Below are 16,686 nucleotides of genomic sequence, written 5' to 3'. Positions count from 1 at the left end.
ATAAAATGCACTGAAAACATACTTTTATTTCCTTCGTGGTAGCAAACAGCCGCTCCTTGGAGAGAAAACGCATGTGATTAGTGGTCTTTCTTCATTGTTTACACCTGTAACGCTTTTCCCTTTGGGAAAGGGTAAGGTCTGCAGAAGTCAGGTTAGAAGGACGTCCGCTGTGTGGTGTTTCGTTTGCTCACCTGAGTGCTAGGTTAGCGGAAGGGCAACTCTTCCAGGTTGACCAGCACAGACTGAACAGGAGCTTCCGGCTGGAGGGTCAGGGAGCTCAGTGTCGTGGTGTCAGGAAGTACATTTAAACCGCCCAGTGTATGTGAACAACGGCCCTCTTCCCGGGAGCTCTGGCCCTGTCCGGGAGGGCGGCGGTCGCGGTGCCCTGCAGGCACCCGGGCGGAGATCTTGCAGAGGGGAGGCTGCTGTGGCCGGAAGGGAGCTGGTGAGCCTGCGCAGTCCTGGGCATGCCAGCCTCACGCCCGCTCTGCCCTGGGCACTGCACACACCTGGGCAGGAGGAGCCCGGAAGCAGGGGGGGTGCCCGCGGGCCCCCTTCATCTCTCCTGTCTTCACAGGTACCAGGTGCCTTTCCCTCTGTCCGACTCGGAGACATTTAGTACTCACGAGTGCCTGCCCCTTGACATTGGGTTTTCCCACGCGACTGGCTTGGACGAACGTGAGACTGCACCAGCTCTGTGTCCAGACCCTGAGAGGCCCGCTGTGTGACCGCCCGTCCTGCCGCCCTCAGTCATTCTGTGAGTCCTGGAGGAGGGGCGCGTGTGCAGAGACACCCAGCTCGCTGCGGCCACGCACAGCCTCTGCGCAGACCAGGGCTCCTGCCGGGTGCGGGATGCCCAGCTGGTGGTCAGGTGCCCACAGCTCATCTGTACACCTGGGGTCTGGACCCAGACCCACGGCATCCGCATTCACTGTGTGCGTGACCTTCGGAGAGTCTCCTTACTGGTGAAGCATCGGCCACACTGTGGTCTTCTCTTCCTCCGTCGGCGCTCACGGTGAATTCCTCCAGGCGCCAGCTGCATCTTCATCAACGCTGCACGTCTGTCCCGGGGCCTCTCCCACACCACACTGCTCCGGAGCCCACCGTCGGGCTCTGACTGTCCCGGAGATGAAGTCCGCTTCCTTAGAAGAGAGAGCAGCCAGGGCTCTGGAGCGGGGGCTGGGCCATGCCAGCTCCCTCCTGAGACAGCCCCCTCTCAGACCTGTGCTCGTGGTGGTGGGCAGCAGCGGCCAAGGTGGTGCTGGCTTCTCCTGGCATGGTGCCAAGGCCTCGGAGCCAGGACAAAGACCGCAGAGGCCCCGGTGTTCCCAGGACTGTCCCGGGGACTTGGCCAGCAGTCGGCACCTGGGAGCAGGCTGAGCAGCTTGACCTTCTGCTCCCCGCTCTGCTGGCAGGAGAGGGGGAGGGGCCGCAGCCGGTGGCCTCGGGCTCTGGAGGGGGGTCCTCCCCCCGAGCTGGAGGGGGAGCAGCGGTCTTGGTGCTGATGCTGCAGGCTCTCAGCTTTCCGCTGACAGCTCATGGGTGTTCTCCAGTAGATGCTCCTCACTTGCTGGTTGCCCTCGGGACCATTGGCTGGCCAGTGTGAGGGAGGAGGGACGTCAGAACGACTCTCCATTGGGGGAGTAGCTGTAAGGATCCTGTTTTCATTGGCTGTGATGCAGCTGGAGAAATTCGGGGCAGAGACTGGAGTCTCACACTTGGTTGTTGGGCTTGCAGCTCATTAGCATCGCAGCCAGAGGACGGGGTGAGCGGACAGGAAGAGAAACATGGGATTCAGCAGTGAGTCCGGCTGTGGCTAACGTCGGCGAGCAGGTAGCAGGAGGGGGTGTCTAGTGCCACCGGCCTGGATGGACACGAAGGTGGTGATCACCAGACGTCCGAGCAGGGACGCCTGGGCCACCACCGCTGCGGGCGAACAGAGGCAGACCGGGTGCCGCGGGCTGAGAGGAGACGGGAGACTGTGGGTGCAGGAACGTCTCCCCGAGCACAGGCCGCAAGGCATCTGGGGAGCTTCACTGTCTCCGGGAACAATGGCAGGAACTAGGACTGGAAAAGTGTAGTCAAGAGTTGTGTTTTTGTTGCTGTTTTGTTGTTGCTGTTCCAGGAATAACAAACTATTTGTGCTAAATAAAGGGCTGATCCAGCGGAGGAGGAGGTGATGATTAGGGGAGGGAGGGCAGGGCCTTCGGGGTGAAGGTTCTGAGCAGATGGACGGACTGTGTCTTCCACATGAAGGGGCGGTCCTGGACAGGCGTGGGCAGGCGTGGGCAGGCGTGGACAGGCGTGGGCAGGCGTGGGCAGGCGTGGGCAGGCGTGGGCAGGCGTGGACAGGGCACGCCCCGCGAGGGCAGGAGCAGAGACGGGAGGGCAGCTGCTGAGCTGGAGCAGGTGGGGGAGGAAGCTCAGGTACATCCTCTCCCTCTATCACTATCCCTGGTGACAACGTCCCTCCCTCATTTAAAATGTGTCTAGATGCCCGAATAAGGTCATCAGTGTAAGCCACCTTTGGAAAAGTTCATGAAGCGGTACGCCCCTCTCGAGAGAAGCCACGGGCAGGGACCACGTCGCGGACAGCAGCCCGCCCCGCACTGAGCATGCTCGAATGGCCGTGTTCTCCTTCAATGAGCAATTCTTGACTTCTTCTCTCAGCACAACGCTGGGAAGAGGGGACAGACTCAAAACACTCCTTCAGTCGAAAAACAGGTCGTCAGAATTAATGGCAAGAGTACCTTCTTTGAATGAAGTCACAGCATAAGGCGGATTAGGGTCTAGAACGTGAAGAAACGCCAAGTTGCTTCTGGAACACGGGTGACAAGAAGTGAAACCGCAGATCTGGGGCAGATCATTGCTCGTCACGGTGCCCGTCCGAGGATCGTCGCTGAACCCCACACTCGCTCCGCTCACAGCACTCACCCATCAGTGGCTTGTGGCGTGTGGGTGGGTGGGCTGTGTCTCCATGGCGCCTGGACCACTGACCATCACTCAAGGTGCCGCTGAGGTGCTTCATCGACAGGGAGGAGGAAACAGTCTCTATTTATAAGGGAAAAACCGTGAATCTTTGCTTATAGGAGCTTTAAAAAAAAATCAAAGGAGGTGAAGAAGATAAAATGGTCTTGAGCAATGAGCTCATAACAGGAAGAAAATAATAAAGGAGAGAAAACTGAAGCCACGACGCACCTCCTGTACCTGTCACGTGGTGTCAGCCTTTGTCTGCGCGGCCCGGGGACAGAGCTCAGCCCTGCACAGCTGGGGTGCTTCCTGGGGTCCCGGCACGATGCCCCTGTGCAGGTTTTGGGGTCAAGGAGCACCGGTATTGAAGTGTCCCGTGTGGTAGCTCCACGCACAGCGGCCAACATTCCCGCCCAGGAGCACATGATTCGACGGTCACGCGGGCCCCTCTGTGCCCGAATGGGCCAGCGCATGTCTCTGCAGGGGCCGCCCATTTTAGCTCCTGGAGAGTCCCGGGGGAGGCAGTGCATCCACCTTCCCCTCGGGCGGAGGGGTGTTGAGTCAGAAGGGCTGGATACCCCTCTGCTGATCAGAGTTTGAGCTGGAGGACTGCATGATGTATTTTAATCCAGGCGACCCTGAGTGAAATCGATGAAATGAATCGGACTCTGGAGACGGTTCGCAGGAGTGTCCCCGCTGCTGCGTGCGCCTGGGAGGACGCAGGCTCTGGGCCTGACTCCGCTTCTGTGGTTGCGTAGGGACAGCAGCAGCCAGTGACCTCACTGCTCTCCCAGCTGCTCTGCTCACCCTGACCCCCCCCCCAGGAGTGCCTCCAGGGATTGCGGGACGAACAGCGGCCATGCGGGAGGACCGAGGCCTGGACCCCAGGGGACGCCGAGGGTGTAGATTCAGACTCGTGTGCGGAGGGCAAAGGACTTTGCCTGACGAGATGGAAGGACAGGGGGAGCCCGGCCAGAAGCATCTCCTGTCCGGTGGGAGGGACGGAATGACACACAGAGGACCGAGGCCCTGCTCAGACGGAAGGAGCCGAGTTGTCCCTGCCCCAGAGCTGGGGCGCGGCCGGAGCGCTGCCAGGAGACACGGGGTTCCCTGCACAGTCAGGGGCGCTGGCTTCCGACAGGAAGGGCGACAGTGACCTGGTTTTGTCATTTCCTGGCTCTGCCATCCTGGGCCAGCGAATCCGGCTAACCTTGAAGCACGCGGTGTGCACGGCGGGGTCTGCTTACATGCAGTCGTGTCAGCAAGCGCTGTGGACGTGTCCTCCGTCCCTCGGGCTCTCCGCCCCGCACCCCCTCTCCTCGGCTGGCTTTCCGCAGGAACACAACAAGCACGGATCACAGGTGGAACGTGTGCGACTCGACGGTGTGTGTGATCGGCCAGGCTTCTGGTCAGCAGCAGGCTCTCAGTAGGTACGTTTTTGGGGAGTCCCAAGTTGTACTCAGGTTTCTGGCTGTGTGGGTCGGTGGCCCTGACCCCGCACTGTCCCGTCGCCACCTGCACCTCTGCAAGCCGCCACCTATGAACGGAGCTCAGGGCACCCTCAGCCTGCCCGAGGGGCCGCCCGGGGGGGGGGGGCGGGTGTTCTGAGCTCCACACCCCCACCGCGGCTCCGATGGGTGGACCTGCGAGCTGACCCGGCTCCCTGATCCCTGTCCCATCGCTCGCTGACCTACGACCTGGCGCCAGGCCTCCCCGCTGTGCCCCGTGCTGCTAAGATGGGCAGGGAAGCTGACCATCTGTTAGCGTGACGCCCGCCGGGGGACCACAGCGAACCGCAGTCATCGTGCGGAAGGAGAGGCAGCGTTTCGGCAGCCGCGGCGACATCCCCCCCACCTGGCCCGGGTGAGACAGGACGAACCAGGCTGGTCGCGACAGGGAGAGGTGGGGACGGAGGGACACTTGACTTTGGCTGGTGGGCACAGTGCGGCAGACAGATGATGTATTACAGAGCTGAACGCTGCAAACCTATATAACGTTGTTAACCAATGTCACCCCAGTAAATTCAATAAAAAGTTTTCAAAAAGGAAACAAACGAAGCGCAGGAACGGCCTGTGGGGTCAGACTCGCCGCCGGCACTGGGCGGCGCCTGCGCACGAGCCGGGCCGCCCCTCTGAGGGGCAGCCCAGACGCCTGCTCTCACGCAGCCAGACCGGTGACCGGAGAAAACACGTTTTAATGCTAAAGCCTGTATGAACTTCCGTTTCCAGCTGCATTGGGCTACTGTGTGGTCTTGAGCAGAGATTGTCAGCATCACTTCTAGGAGGACGGACTGAACCAGGGTGGACGGAGCACAGGCTGCGGCACGTGCCGACAGTGGACAGGTGCCCACAGCCCTCGATCTGTGCGCCGACCCGGACACGTGGGAGGAGCTACGCCAACCAAACACGGCGGAATCGAAACGACAGATTCTCTTGTAGGAAGGGACATCAGACAGGAGATTGTAAAAGACTGAATCGTGGAGAAGCAGGGCCCTTCGCAGCCAGAATCCCCTCAGACCTCCCTCTGCGCTCCTGCCCTGGCTGCCAGAGCCGCAGACAGTAGCAGATGCCGCCTGTCCCGCCTGTCCCGCGCCCGCCGCCTTCTGGGGACAGCACCCATCTCGCCTGTGCAGTCTCCTGGCCCTGGGCCTCTGCCCGGGGTGGCCTGCTCGGCCCATCAACTCGGCTCAGGGCCGCCGTGTGGCTGTTGAGAGCGCAGCCCAATGACAGCATGACGACCTCGTTAGCTTTGCCACGCATGTCCGTGGTTACCTGTGAACACCCACTGCAGCCGGGGGAGAGACACGGTCCTGATGCGTGTCCGTGGTTACCCGTGAACACCCACTGCAGCCGACGGAGAGACGCAGTCCTGATGCGTGTCCGTGGTTACCCGAGAACACCCACTGCAGCCGAGGGAGAGACGTGGTCCTGATGCGTGTCCGTGGTTACCCGTGAACACCCACTGCAGCTGAGGGAGAGACGCAGTCCTGATGCGTGTCCGTGGTTACCCGAGAACACCCACTGCGGCTGAGGGAGAGACGTGGTCCTGATGCGTGTCCGTGGTTACCCGTGAACACCCACTGCAGCCGAGGGAGAGGCGCAGAGGGAATTGTCAGAGACCTTTCTCCATTTCTCGTGACTCCAAACAGAAACCGCATCGAGGAGAGTCCAAACGTACTTATGTTTCTTCTGACAGCACATCTCGCATCCTTAAGAACAAACAAGCATCGCTTTCAACACACTCATTTCCTGGAAAACCTCACCCCCATCTTCGTTTACTGGAATAATATTTCCCTAAGTTGAATTTGTTAAAAGCAAGTATTTTTTTTGACATCACCTCCCAGCTCTTAGACCCACATTAAAACCCAATCAAGACAGAAAACAGTGTGGCTGATGTCCCCTGTTCTGCAAGGTTTTCATTCCTAGTGAGAATGTGCTTGGTACTTTTGGCGTGTAGATGGATACACCACGTCACTGATCTGGCCGGACATGTGTCCCAGCATCACTCGGCGTTCCAGACCACCGTCTTCCCGGGAGGCCTGTCCACCAACGACACACGTTTCAATCAGCAGAGCATCCTCCTCACGCAACTTCTACACCGGTTTGCAATTTCCAAAGCACTCAGAGATGTGGTCATGGGCTCCTCCCCAGGCCTCTGCAGTGTAGACTGACCAGATGCACTTCCCTTCCAGATGAGGACACCGGGCCATTCGTCTTCATGCACCTGACCCAGTCTTGAGCTCAGTCTTTTTATTTATTTTTTATTATTATTATTATTTTTTTTATCCTCACCCGAGGACATTTTTCCATTTTTTGTACAGAGTGGGAGGGAGAGAGAGAGAGAGAGAGAGAGAGAGAGAGAGAGAGAGAGAGAGAAACATCGATGTGAAAGGGACACATCGAGTGGCTGCCACCCGCACGACCAACCAGGGCCGGGGACAAACTGCAACCAAGGTACGTGCCCTCAGCAGGAACTGAACCCGGGTCTCTCTGGGCCACAGGCCGATGCTCTAACCACTGAGAAACACCTGCCAGGGCGAGCTCAGTCTTTTTAATGTCGCTGTACCCGAGCTCCCCAGCTCCGTGTATGTGCAGTGGTGGCTGCTTTTCACGTCGATAAAGTTTCCGCTGCATCGCTGTCCCCTGCCGTCCGTCATGCTTCGCCAGGCGCTCCCGTCGCAGTTCTCAGCGGCGCTTCTGTGCTGCGCGGGGACATCCTGCGTCTCCGGACTCAGGCCCAGAGTCCTCTCCCCAGCAGCCCAGTGTGGGGGGTGTGCGTCCTCAGGGTGTGCTGCCTCCTGTCCCGGGCCGTGTGGCACCACCTGAGACACGGGAGACTTTCCTTCTCACGCCTTCTGTGTGCTGGCAGGGGGCGGACAACCCCCACAGGCCGGGCGTCCGCACCCTCTCTACCCCCGGGGTGGAGGGGCTCCGTCCCCAACTCCATTCCGAGCCGCTCTCTGCCGCGGGAGCCCGGAGACCCGGGACTCACCGGCCAACACAGGCGCCGCGCTCCAAACTAGATGATCCCGTGAGACTCGTGAGTCACTGCGGCCGATGCGTGAAATACTCCCTCTTCCTCTCGATTGCAAACGACGGGCTGGACTGTGTGGCAGTGAGACCTTACAGCTAACGGCCCGCTCGACAGGGTGCCGAGGGGCCCTGCAGACACTATACATGCGATTTCCCTCTTTAGGTAGAGAGACGGCTTTGGTGTGCAGGTTGGAGCTCACGTTTTGCTGTGAAGCGTCTTTGCGACGCTGATGTTCTCAATCATGTTCGGGGCATTTCAGAGCAGCGGTTCCCCTGGCTGCATGGAGAAGGGATGTGGACGGAGCACCGCTGAGCGCGGTCACTCTGCTACGGCAGGTTCCGTCCTTCCAGCTCACTCTTCAGTGAGGGTTCGAGTAGAAAGGAAAAACTGCTTTAACACACTCACCGACCTTGAGACCTTATTAAAAGTTCACCAACAATTTCCTTCAAGAAAAAAAACACAGCCCTGGCCCTGGCCGGTTTGGCTCAGCGGTTAGAGCGCCCGCCTGCGGTCCGGAGAGACCCGGGTTCGGTTCCCGCTAAGGGCATGTACCTTGGTTGCAGTTTGTCCCCGGCCCTGTTTGGTCGTGCGGGTGGCAGCCACTCGATGTGTCCCTTTCACATCGATGTTTCTCTCTCTCTCTCTTCCCCTCTCTCCCTCCCACTGTCTGTACAAAAATGGAAAAATGTCCTCGGGTGAGGATAAAAAAACAAAAAAAAAAAAAACAAAAACACAGCCCTGGCCAGTTTGGCTCAGCGGTTGGAGCGTCGGCCTGCGGTCCAGAGAGACCCGGGTTCGGTTCCCCCTAAGGGCACGTACCTCGGTTGCAGTTTGTCCCCGGCCCTGGTTGGTCGTGCGGGTGGCAGCCACTCGATGTGTCCCTTTCACGTCGATGTTTCTCTCTCTCTCTCCCTTCCTCTCTCTCCCTCCCACTCTATCTGAACAAAAAATGGAAAAACGTCCTCGGGTGAGGATTAAAAACACACACACACACACACACACACACACAAAAAATGCATAACTTTCTTTTTGAAGTTTTAATTAATTTATTTTTGTTACACATGTCCCTCCTTTTCTCCTCCATTGGCCCCCTCCTCCTCGCTTCTGCCCCGCCCCCACCTTCAGTGCACCGCTCCCTGCGTGTACTGGTCATGCGTGTGCCTGTTCTGGGCTCTCTCTCCCCCCTCCTCACGCCCCTCTTCTCTGAGGTTCATCAGTCTGTTCCCTACTTCCAGGTCTCTGGATCTGTTTTGTTCAACAGTTTAATTTTTCCATTAGATTCCACATATAAGTGAGATTATATGGTATTTGTCTTTCTTTAACTGGCTTATTTCACTCAGCACAATACTCTCCAGGTCCCTCCATGTCGTCTCAAAGGATAAGAGATCTTTCTTTCTTACAGCTGCGTAGTACTCCATTGTGTATATGTACCACAGCTTTTTATCCATTCGTCTACTGATGGACACTTGGGCTGTTTGCAGATCTTAGCTATTGTAAATAGTGCTGCTATGAACATGGGGGTACATGTATTCTTCCTGATCGGTGTTTCAGGCTTCTTAGGGTGTATTCCTAGAAGCGGGATCACTGGGTCAAATGGAAGTTCAATTCTTAATTTTTTTGGGAAACACCGTATTGTTTTCCACAGTGGCTGCACCAGTCTGCATTCCCACCAGCAGTGTACTAGAGTCCCCTTCTCTCCACACCCCCACCAGCACTTGTTGTTTGAGGATTTGTTGATGGCGGCCATTCTAGCAGGTGTGAGGTGATACCCCAAAGACTCCATCAAAAAACTACTAGATTTAATAAATGAATTCAGCAAAGTAGCAGGATATAAAATAACATCCAGAAATCAATGGCATTTTTATATGCCAATAATGAACACTCAGAAAGAGAAACTAAAAAAAAAAAAAAAAAATCCCACTTACCAATGCAACAACAACAAAAATTAAGATACCTAGGAATAAACTTAACCAAAGAAGCGAAGGGCCTGTTCTCAGAAAACTACAAGACATTGCAAAAAGAAATGGAGGAAGATACAAGTAAGTGGAAGCACATACCTTGTTCATGGATTGGAAGAATTAACATCATTAAAATGTCCACATTACCTAAAGCAATCTATAGATTCAATGCATTAAAATACCAACAGCATACTTCACAGATGTAGAACAAATACTAGAAAAGTTTATATGGAACCAAAAAAGACCCCAAATAGCCACAGCGATCTTGAGAAAGAAGACAAAGTCGGAGGGATCACAATCCCGGATGTCGGGTTACACCACAAAGGCACCGTAACCACAGCAGCCTGGTACTGGCACAGGAACAGGCATAGAGACCAAGGGAACAGAACAGAGAACCCAGAAATCAACCCAAGACACTATGGTCACTTAATATTCAGCAAAGGAGGCAAGAGCATACAACAGAGAAGACAGTCTTTCAATAAATGCTGTTGGGAAAATTGGACAGCTACATGCAAAGTGAAACTCGACCACCAACTTACACCACACACAGGAATAAACTTGAGATGGATAAAGACAAATGTAACACATGAAACCATAAAAATCCTGTAAGAAAATGCAGGCAGCAATATCTCAGACATCACACATAGCAGAGTTTTCACTGATACGTCACCCAGGGCGAGAGAAATAGAGGAAAAATAAACAAAGGGGACCACAGAAAACTAGGGAGCTTCTACACAGCAAGAGAAACCCATACCCAAATGAGGAAGGAGCCCCCTGAAGGGAGAACAGATTTGCTGACTGCATATATCCTGTCCTCCACTCTACCCCCACTCTGTCAAGTTTCACACAAATATATAAATTTTTCCACTGATATTTAGAGAGAGCGGAAGGGAAGGGGGGGAGGGGAGAGAAGCATCGATGGGAGAGAGACTCATCGTTTGGCTGCCTCCTGCACAGGCCCTGACCAGGGCCAGGGATCCAGTCTGCAACCCAGGTAGGTGCCCTTGACAAGGAATCAAACCCATGACCCTTGGGTGGGGGGCTGATGCACCCTGGCCAGGGCCAAAGACGTTGTTTACTGCATGACCAGCTTTAGTCCCAGGTACACAGGAACAAGGAGTTTTGTCTAGAAGGCGTAGAGACCTTTCTATGTTTGCGAATTACATTGGAATTGTAATAAAGTCCCCCTGAGTTTTCCTAGGAGCACTGGAACGGCTGTCACAGGATGCCCACGGGCTCGCGGGGCGCTTGTTGAAAGAGGTCTCCGCAGCATCGCCGAGGGCCTTCTGACCATGCGCACGCTGCAGCTCTGGGCACAGGCCCTCTTCTCTGGGGCACCGCGTCCACTTGCACAACAGGGCGGGACAGCACACCTTGCTGTAGTGGTCACACTCGAGCAGCCCTCTATAAGCTGTGTGCCCGGCTAGGCCCCTGAATGCCCGCCTGCCTGCCAGGAGGTTGTGGGTTAGATGTGGCAAGTCCATGCCAAGGGCCTCGTGCCTGATGTATGTGTCTTCAATGTCCAGTCTGTACAAGCAGCGGTATTGTTATTGGGGCTGCCGTGGTTATGTGTTTGATTAGGGTGCGCTCAGATGCCCATAGCATTAGGCACGAAAATGCCCATCTCATGGGGATACAGTTTCTAAATTTTGAAGTGTTTGGGAAATGCACATAAATTTGAAGAGAAATCCTATTTAGAGCGGAAAAGACCATAATGTATATAGATCATCTCGGTCTGTTTAATCTAAAACCCTCCGGACTGGTAGGTTTCTGTCCTGCAGGTGATCCTTCCTCCAACCTCGTCTCTGTCACGGTTCTTCCCAGAACGGCCGACAACGGAAGACGCCCCCCCTCTCTGGGTCTGGCCTCCTGCTGCCCTTGGTGGGCTCGGGTTCTGGAGCGTGGCGGCCGTAAGCCAAGAATTTATTCTGGTAAAACACTGGACATGGTTTCAATTTTGAAAAAAGCTGTTCTCTCTCCTCCCCTTTGTGTCTTCTCTTCTTTATAGAACATGGTTTCTAGTCAAGTCGGCATCTGGGCGCCTCTCTGCGGAGCGTGTTCCAGTTCTCGAGAAGGGGACAGGACACCCTGGCACTGGAGATGGAGAATCCAGTCGGCAGCCTGACCCCTGCCCACTGGCATGTCCTCGTCACGGTGATGGACAGTCACCCTGTGCCCCTGGCCAACAAAACGGGTATCTGTTCCCGTGAGCCCCACCGCAGTCTCTCCCCGCCTCACACTCAGCGGCCCCACTGTGGAGCCCACGCCCCAGACGTCACCCTTTCTGTTTCACATCATGGCACTTGGCCAGTCGAAATGTCCTGGTATTTTATTCCTTCATGTGCTATGCGGGAACAAGTTAGCAAATCCGTCGGTGACGTGAGGACCTGAACTGCTCCCATACGTGAGCTGATTATTCTCTGTAGTCAGGAGTCAGGAAGGCAGGTATTGAGGACGGTGACGGCACCTGCAGGGAAGGGGGAACTGAAGGGGGGTAGGAACCGTTTTAATCACTTGTCTGGATCACAGCGGTGCTTTTCCGTGACCCCTGCAGACGCCGATCCAAGTCCCTCGCAGCTCGGACAACTGCCTGGCCCACTGTTCCATTTCACTGCTAGAAAATCACTTTTAAAACATTTTCAAATGGGTTCTGAGGTCAACAAAGCCCCTACATCCTAGGATATGTTTCTTCTGGTTTACAGAGCCGGGAACTTGTACCAGGGGCCACAGGCATCGGGGTCCCCCGGGAATCACAGGTCAGGCGGTCTGACCACCTGCACACAACAGTGCGTCTCGACACGCACAGTGCGTGCACCTTGGCAGGTTTCAGGTCTGTTACTCGCTCTGAAATGGGAAGAGTCTCCGTAGACTTGCAAACGCAGGTCACAGATGTGGGCACCGATAAGTAAGTCGTGAGACTGGACACCCCTTGGATACAAAATCGCTCCACCCACGGGAAAGCCAGCCAAGGGCTTATACTCTACAGGGAGTCCGTCGGCCGTTCAAGACTGGAGGCAAGCTTGCAAAGGCAGCCTAGCTTCCTTCCCCACGCCGTCTGCACGTGACAGTCACCACGAGGAGATTTCGGGCTGGGCCCTCCCTCGCGCAGTCGGCTCGCGGACTTGGGCAGTTTTCAGGGACACAGCAGCTGTGGGCTGGGGACGACTTGGGCGTCAGTCAGGAGGCCGGTGTTTACGACGCTGACCAGCCTCCCCCGCCCTGGCCACGGAGACTCGTGGACTCAGGAGTCCTCTTGCTGCCGCTGCCCGTAGACACGTACAGAGGTGTGCACACGGCAGTGACCATAGGCAGTGGTGACACTTCACATGTAATATGTATGTTGCATCTTCCGATCAGGCTGACTGTTTAATTCTCACGAACAGACCGTGAGCAGCTCCGTCCCTAACGGATGTCCTGTCTGCGCGCAGGCCCGAGCAGTGTTCACTCCGGGCTTCCGTGGACAAGGCCTGCACCCCTGCTTCCCGCCTCAGTCTTGGCCCCAGACCAGAGGACAGCAGGCCGCGGGGAGGACCCAAAGCATGCGTCCGGGTCGCAGCAGCTGGATCACCACGGAAGGTGCACAGGTTTTACCAAGACGGCAGAGCAAAATGCTGGGGTCCCCGGCCACTCTTTCCAAGTGGCCTCCTGTTCTTGAGAAGCTGTTAACGTGTCGACCCGAGGCGAAGGAAAATGAAGGGGTGGAACCTCGGACCAGACCCGCCTCCCTGGGAGCATGGGCTTCGTCACCCTTCGGGGCCTTTGTTCGGAAGAAGCTCACTCAGCGAGGCCACCCAGGGAAGGGGCCGAGGGCGGGATGTGACAGAGAAAAGAAACGGCTTTGATTGTGACGGGAGCAGCAGGTACGTGGAGAAAACCAAATCCTGCCTAACATGAGCCAGACAGAGCGGGAGCTAACGAGCATCGGAAATGCGCGGCGCTTGGCGTCGACGGCTCCCAGACCCTGCAGCCGGCAGACCCGGCCCGGCACTGTGCAGGGGGATGTGCCGGCAGTAACTCTGCTGTTAACGCGACTGCGAGCCAGTTGTAGATATTCAGTTCAGTTTCCTAAGATGAAAAGCAGATATTTCTACTCCTCACCTTCCACACTGTATAGAGGAATGCTTCTGATGCCCAGAAATTAAGAGAATGGGGCGGCGTGCCCACCCCTGCGAGTGGCCGTGGACATGCTCGGTTTGCGCAGGAGGACAGCTGCGCGCCGGCCCAGGGCACGAGGAGCGGGGCCGCTGGCCCGTTTGCACCCTGCTGCCCTCGGCTCCCACTGCCGGGCCCCGTGACACCTGGCCCTGCACCCCATCTCTGATCACACTGCCGCCCCACAGGCCTGGCGTCAACGGCCGGCCGTCTGCATCCAGACGTCACAATGTGCTTGGACGGTTCCTTGTTAAAACGCCCCACCTCTCACGGTAAGATTCATCCCCAAAGTATTTTTTAAGCAATTCTTATCAGCTGGGCAAAGATCGGGACCTGGGCAGGGCAGAGAAGGCCCAGGTCCCGGAGGACGTCCCGGGGTCAGGGGAGCCGGCAGGGCCAGGACTTTGGACCACGTGCGGGCACCTCTGCAGGCTGGCGTGTTCTCACACACAGCACGGCTCACGCCGGCAAGGGCACCTGAGGAAAAGGGGGACCAGCGAGGGGCTCTGCGGAGAAAGAGCAATGAGCCCTGAGGGGAGACACCTGTGCTCTGGAGCAGCAAGGAGCCGGGGAATCTGGAGTGGGGTGGGTCCCGGGAACGGTGGGGAAGGCTGGTCACACGGGCCCTGTGGTTCACGGGGAGGAGCCCAGACTCCTGAGCGAAGCCACCGCAGGGCTTGGGCGGAACATCAGCTCGAGCCGTCCACTTCGCCATCCCTCCTGCCGCCATGGAGGAGGACAGAGGGCGGCGACCGGGACAGAAGCAGGAGAGCGAGCGGCAGGTGCCGAAGGGCCAGGAAGGAGGTGACCGTGGTCAAGGTGTCAGCAGTGAGACCGGTGACGGGGCTGGACGTGGCAAGTCTGTTAAAGCACAAGCAATGCTGTGGGTTGGGGTGGCTGCTGTCCGAGGGTGGGGTGGGGGAGAGCAACCAGGACCTACAGGGTCTCCAGACCAGCTCACCTTGAATTCGGAGTACTGTGCGGTCACGGGACAGGCTCGGGCAGGGGTCGGTGGGGAGTCACACCTCTGGTTCATTCTCAGACCTTCCCTGAGATCACTCTTCACTTACTTTGCTCCAACGAAACAATCTTTCTCGCTGCTGCTGGCTGTGATGAGCTTCTACCTCAGAGTATTTACGTTTGTTGAGTTTGGGGAAAATGAGGCTCAGGGTGAGAGCTGGACCAGGAGGCTGGCAGGGTTCCAGAGGGAAGGCTGACCGTGTCCTGTCCTCCTGCAGACTAGCAGGTGGGGACCAGAGCGACCCTGCACTGGACAGCTGCTCCACTCCCCGGTACTTTCCGGGCCTGGTGCGTTCCCCGCCCTGGTGCGTTCCGGCCCTGGTGCGTTCCCCGCCCTGGTGCGTTCCGGGCCTGGTGCGTTCCGGGCCTGGTGCGCTCCGGGCCTGGTCTGTTCCCTGGCCTGGTGCGTTCCCCGCCCTGGTCCATTCCCCGCCCTGGTGCGTTCCGGGCCTGGTGCGTTCCCCGCCCTGGTCCATTCCCCGCCCTGGTGCGTTCCGGGACTGGTGCGTTCCCCGCCCTGGTCCATTCCCCGCCCTGGTGCGTTCCGGGCCTGGTGCGTTCCGGGCCTGGTGCGTTCCCGGCCTGGTGCGTTCCGGGCCTGGTGCGTTCCGGGCCTGGTGCGTTCTGGGCCTGGTGCGTTCTGGGCCTGGTCCATTCCCCGCCCTGGTGCGTTCCGGGCCTGGTGCGTTCCGGGCCTGGTGTGTCCCTAGCCCCGCTGTGCTCCTGGCCCTGGTGTGACCCACTCGTTTTCTAAGATGCAGGCCAAATACTAAATCCTCCCTTTATCTATAATCTTTATTTCACTTCTCAACCTCAAAATAAGAGGCAGGAATTCTGGGGGAAAAAAAATGACTTGAATATGTTTTACCTTAAAAAAATAAATAAAGCGTGTACTACTAGCACATAGTAAATGTCTGGTACGTTTCAGGGGCTTAGTAAACAAAATGTTAGATAAAATGAGAAATAAAGGAGGGAGGGAAGGAAGCGCTTTCTAGGATGAAATGTTTTTCTAAATCCAATTCCTTTTGCTAAGACACTGCTGGGTGACTGGAATATGAAATTAATTTCAGGTAAGACATTCAGGCCCAGCGATGGTTCACTGCGTCACAGTCTCCTACCCGGGAAACAGGCTCTCAGTGGGGAAATCCCGGAGATGAGAATCTGTAACCGAAGGACAGTTCACGACCTCGCAGCACCGCAGTAACCGAGACCTCCCTCTGCCTGGGATGTCCTTCATGAAGGTGGCCACCCCCCTTCCTTCTCGCCGATGCGCCGTGGACTTTCTCAGCCGCGCCCGACGGCTGTCATCTTAGCCACACCTTCTGCCACCTTTCTGCCTGTGTCTGGCTGGAGTTGTTTGTGTTCACAGAACAACAGGGGCCGCAGCACCCCCGCCGGTCAGCGTCCCTGCTCTCCTCGGGCCTCGAGGGTCTGGATGGGAGCATGCGCTACAGGAAACTGTCTCGTCTGTGAACTGTTGTAACTCTCTCTGCGGACCCGTGCCCTCACCCCCGCGGGCGTGGACCGGGCAGTCTCTCTGCGGCCCCGTGCCCTCACCCCCGCGGGCGTGGACCGGGCAGTCTCTCTGCGGCCCTGTGCCCTCACCCCCTGCGGGCGTGGACCGGGCACTCTCTCTGCGGCCCCGTGCCCTCACCCCCGCGGGCGTGGACCGGGCACTCTCTCTGCGGCCCCGTGCCCTCACCCCCGCGGGCGTGGACCGGGCACTCTCTCTGCGGCCCCGTGCCCTCACCCCCGCGGGCGTGGACCGGGCACTCTCTCTGCGGCCCCGTGCCCTCACCCCCGCGGGCGTGGACCGGGCAGTCTCTCTGCGGCCCTGTGCCCTCACCCCCTGCGGGCGTGGACCGGGCACTCTCTCTGCGGCCCCGTGCCCTCACCCCCGCGGGCGTGGATCAGGCGTGGATTTGTGTGTGTGTGTGTGTGTGTGTGTGTGTGCAGTTTGAGATAAGAAACTAAAAAATAAATGTCAGGATCATATTAATTAATATGGCCAAAATGACATTTGTGTTTATATACATGTCAAGTTAAAAATGCA

This window comes from Molossus molossus, unplaced genomic scaffold (genome assembly GCF_014108415.1).
Source record: "Molossus molossus isolate mMolMol1 unplaced genomic scaffold, mMolMol1.p scaffold_m16_p_18, whole genome shotgun sequence".
NCBI lineage: Eukaryota > Metazoa > Chordata > Mammalia > Chiroptera > Molossidae > Molossus > Molossus molossus.
The sequence above is the reverse complement of the archived record's forward strand: the minus strand, read 5'-3'. Positions refer to the sequence as shown.